Source organism: Schistocerca serialis, unplaced genomic scaffold, assembly GCF_023864345.2.
Source record: "Schistocerca serialis cubense isolate TAMUIC-IGC-003099 unplaced genomic scaffold, iqSchSeri2.2 HiC_scaffold_1235, whole genome shotgun sequence".
Taxonomy (NCBI): domain Eukaryota; kingdom Metazoa; phylum Arthropoda; class Insecta; order Orthoptera; family Acrididae; genus Schistocerca; species Schistocerca serialis.
The window spans coordinates 297,501-302,500 of NW_026047442.1; the positions used below are offsets into that span (position 1 = coordinate 297,501).

The 5,000-nt window shown below is 52.8% G+C and overlaps 1 non-coding gene across 1 annotated transcript in view; it reads right to left on the reverse strand.

Moving 5' to 3' along the window:
• LOC126436332 (small subunit ribosomal RNA) overlaps positions 1-736 on the reverse strand; it is a 1,899-nt gene extending 1,163 nt beyond the window's left edge. The window contains exon 1 of the ribosomal RNA XR_007580594.1: positions 1-736. This exon is cut by the window's left edge and continues 1,163 nt beyond it. This is a non-coding gene — a ribosomal RNA (small subunit ribosomal RNA).
• Positions 737-5,000: the final 4,264 nt, after the last annotated feature.

The following is a 5,000-nucleotide window of genomic DNA, read 5'->3' on the forward strand; positions in this document are numbered from 1 at the left end:
GGCTCGCCCCACCGGCAGGACGTCCCACGATACATGCCAGTTAAACACCGACGGGCGGTGAACCAACAGCGTGGGACACAAATCCAACTACGAGCTTTTTAACCGCAACAACTTTAATATACGCTATTGGAGCTGGAATTACCGCGGCTGCTGGCACCAGACTTGCCCTCCAATAGATACTCGTTAAAGGATTTAAAGTGTACTCATTCCGATTACGGGGCCTCGGATGAGTCCCGTATCGTTATTTTTCGTCACTACCTCCCCGTGCCGGGAGTGGGTAATTTGCGCGCCTGCTGCCTTCCTTGGATGTGGTAGCCGTTTCTCAGGCTCCCTCTCCGGAATCGAACCCTGATTCCCCGTTACCCGTTACAACCATGGTAGGCGCAGAACCTACCATCGACAGTTGATAAGGCAGACATTTGAAAGATGCGTCGCCGGTACGAGGACCGTGCGATCAGCCCAAAGTTATTCAGAGTCACCAAGGCAAACGGACCGGACGAGCCGACCGATTGGTTTTGATCTAATAAAAGCGTCCCTTCCATCTCTGGTCGGGACTCTGTTTGCATGTATTAGCTCTAGAATTACCACAGTTATCCAAGTAACGTGGGTACGATCTAAGGAACCATAACTGATTTAATGAGCCATTCGCGGTTTCACCTTAATGCGGCTTGTACTGAGACATGCATGGCTTAATCTTTGAGACAAGCATATGACTACTGGCAGGATCAACCAGGGAGCTGCGTCAACTAGAGCTGAGCAGCCGGCCGCCCGGGAGTGTGTCCCGGGGGCCCGCGCGAACACGCAAGCGTCCGCTCAATTATTCTGCAAACAGGAGGAGGCTGAGCTCCCCTGCACAACACACCTCGAAACCCTCTCAGGTCCCGGCGGCGCGCAGCGCCGTCCTAAGTACTTGGTCGGGTTCGAGAGAGGCGCAATCGCCCGGAGTTAGGCGAGTAGACGCTTTAGGTGCGACCACCCGTGCTCCCAACTGAGCTTGCCGCTGCCGACAGAGGCCCGGGAGCGTGCTGTCGTGGCATTGCCGGCGGGAGACAACACGCGCCACCTACGGTGACCGGCAGCTCCAACGCCAGCGCCACAGAAGGACAAAAGCCCCACTTGGGTGCCGAAGCGAACTCTCCCAGCACAGCGCACGCGCCAACACGTCCGCACAGCTGCGATACAAACCACCTGCGAGAACCGCTGGGGCGACCGAGCAGCAGACGGCGTCGCGGCGCCGAGCGCCGGGCGGCGGCGCATCCTCAGCGCACACAGTCCTCAATCGGACCAGCACACTGCAGATGGCCACCGCGCTTCGCACCGGGCCCGCGAGGACCTACTTTGGCCGCAAGGCGCCGCGAGCAGGGGGCGCCGGCGCGCAGCTGCGCCGCCTGCCGCGTCCGTCGGCCGGCGCGCCTGCCACTGGCCGCCCCCACCAGCCGGCTGTAGCGCGTGCGCCCACGCACCGCGCTGCCAGCACGCCGGGCGGCCCCCCCTCACCGGCCGGGGACGGTCCCACCCAGCCACCGCCGCGTATCGCCTCACACCCAGATCCCCTTTCACGTTCGTGGGCATGGTGGGTCCCCTTTCACGTTCGTGGGCATGGTGGGTATCCATGAAACAACCGGTTAATAGCTCGACCGATCGTCGCCAACACTGATTCACCTCTAGCGAGAACAACCGCACCACAACGGGTTACCAGTTGTTCATTTGCGTAACGTCACCAGCAAACGTAGACGTCCATCGCCATTTGCAACGAGTATTGCATGCCTGTGTCAGGTGTCACAACACACTACGTCTGCCCACATAGACGCAACAACATGTGCACGCCTAGAGAACACGTGGAAGGTAGCCCCCGTACGTATGCGGTGTCCATTGCGCGAACGACTGTCAGCCGGCCTCTGCAGCATGTCGCAGATGTGGAACGCGGTGCAACATGCTATCACAGTGTGTGAGAAGAGACGACTACGTCCGAATACACGCTCCACTACATCAACAGACTGCTCATGCTGATCGCCATCCAGGGCGTCCGTTCCTCCCACACGTCTGAATGGCGTACCACACTGCAATCCAGCTCCTAAAGGGAGACGACACGTAGCTGCGTCCACAATATTTGGACTGTATGGTCCGCCGTTGCTAGGCGCAGTCGTCGTACGGTCACACATGTGCCACGATGTATCATTCAGTACATACGGACCAATGTGCAGCACAGTTTGTGGGTTTTGCGTACATCCGCGGACAGGTGACAGGCCGTACCACAACGTAGGCTGAGTACGTCGGCATGCGAAGGGCATTGAACATGCAAACTTCTCAACGACCAGCTTGCGAAGGCAGGGGGGAAGGGGGGGGGCATGTACGTCCTGCTGCTATCCACATTACAGTGTATAGCAGGAGCATGTGGAAAGTCAGCAACACTTGCAAGGTGTTTAACATGACGCGATACACAGGGGACCGGGCAGTGCGAATAGCGAACTATATTGCGAGGGTTGCGGTTAGGCAACACTACACTAATTTAACGAGTTGCATAACAATTACAGAGCAGGTTCAGCGACAACGTGCGTCAGGTTAAGGCGCAATATAGGTTAGGTTGAGGCGCAATATGGGTTACGTTAAGGCACAAATTAGGTTACGTTAAGGCACAAATTAGGTTACGTTAAGGCACAAATTGGGTTACGTTAAGGCACAAATTGGGTTACGTTAAGGCACAAATTGGGTTACGTTAAGGCACAACATGGGTTACGTTAAGGCACAACATGGGTTACGTTAAGGCACAACATGGGTTACGTTAAGGCACAACATGGGTTACGTTAAGGCACAACATGGGTTACGTTAAGGCACAACATGGGTTACGTTAAGGCACAACATGGGTTACGTTAAGGCACAACATGGGTTACGTTAAGGCACAACATGGGTTACGTTAAGGCACAACATGGGTTAGGTTAAGGCACAACATGGGTTAGGTTAAGGCACAACATGGGTTAGGTTAAGGCACAACATGGGTTAGGTTAAGGCACAACGTAAGTTAGGTTAAGGCACAACGTAAGTTAGGTTAAGGCACAACGTAAGTTAGGTTAAGGCACAACGTAGGTTAGGTTAAGGCACAACGTAGGTTAGGTTAAGGCACAACGTAGGTTAGGTTAAGGCACAACGTAGGTTAGGTTAAGGCACAACGTAGGTTAGGTTAAGGCACAACGTAGGTTAGGTTAAGGCACAACGTAGGTTAGGTTAAGGCACAACGTAGGTTAGGTTAAGGCACAACGTAGGTTAGGTTAAGGCACAACGTAGGTTAGGTTAAGGCACAACGTAGGTTAGGTTAAGGCACAACGTAGGTTAGGTTAAGGCACAACGTAGGTTAGGTTAAGGCACAACGTAGGTTAGGTTAAGGCACAACGTAGGTTAGGTTAAGGCACAACGTAGGTTAGGTTAAGGCACAACGTAGGTTAGGTTAAGGCACAACGTAGGTTAGGTTAAGGCACAACGTAGGTTAGGTTAAGGCACAACGTAGGTTAGGTTAAGGCACAACGTAGGTTAGGTTAAGGCACAACGTAGGTTAGGTTAAGGCACAACGTAGGTTAGGTTAAGGCACAACGTAGGTTAGGTTAAGGCACAACGTAGGTTAGGTTAAGGCACAACGTAGGTTAGGTTAAGGCACAACGTAGGTTAGGTTAAGGCACAACGTAGGTTAGGTTAAGGCACAACGTAGGTTAGGTTAAGGCACAACGTAGGTTAGGTTAAGGCACAACGTAGGTTAGGTTAAGGCACAACGTAGGTTAGGTTAAGGTACAACATAGGTTAGGTTAAGGTACAACATAGGTTAGGTTAAGGTACAACGTAGGTTAGGTTAAGGCGCAATGTCGGTTAGGTTAAGGTACGATATAGCTTAGGTTAAGGTACACATTGTTGTAGGGAAAGGTGTATTTGGGGGGGGGGGCGGCGGCAGGTTCGTTGATAGTGATTATCGTAAGTGCATGCCTGCGGGATCATCCGATTTGTCACGTCAGGATGCACTTGTGGCTCATGACAGGCGGCGCTCCGATTCCAAGGTTGTGGCAGATCTGTGTCTTTCATTCCTGCCATTGTTTGTGTACTGTGACAGGAGGCAGTATGGTGATGTTGGGTGCACCCCTGTGTAGGACATGTGTGGGTGTTCGTGGCTTAGCTGAGCAATGGCGGATGTCGGAAGGGTGGGATATTCTGTTTTCTGGGTGGACCTCCCGGTCTGGTTATGATAGTGTGGATTGTGTAATGTGGCGGAGAGGATGCACCGGATGTTCTTCCATGCTGGTGGTTAGATATTGTGTGTGTGCCTGTTAGAGGCAGAGAGTAGTGTGTGATAGTGTCTGGCTGACGTGTGGTTCTCATTGTGTGCAGAGTCTTTCAGCATGTATAGGGACGGTTGTATATATTATCTGTATTCTGATGGCTCTGCATTTATTACTAATCAGTGCCGTGTATACGGTTACTCTGGTTCCAGTCGAAACTGTTCTATCTCTGTACATTAGTGACACTGCGGCTCCACTATGTTGCTGCCCCTGTCGGCCGTTTCCCCCAGTGTATGGCTAGTGATTATCAGCAATCAGTCTATTAGTCAATACCGGTAGTGTGACGACTTCAAATGTCCGGGATGGGGGAAGCTAAACCCTTCCCGTGGGTCAGGGCCTAGAAAGACTCTTCCCACGCAGGAGGCTCGGACTGTCGTTACTCTTCCGAGAAATATATTTGCCCAGCGTTTTTTGCGACTGCGAGTGCAACGCCAGGAGGCTCCGACTGTCGTTACTGTTCCGAGATATATATTTGCCCAACGTTTTTTGCGACTGCGAGTGCAACGCCCACGGGTACCGACATGGATGGGGCGCTTCCTAGCTGATCGCTCGGCATGGGAATCAGTACAGTGAGCAATGCGATCGCGTCTGTAGCTTGTACGTGGTACAGCTCGCAGCTCATGTATAGGGACAGCGGGAATGTCGCATATTGGACATAACTCTTCATGAAACGCAAGTTAT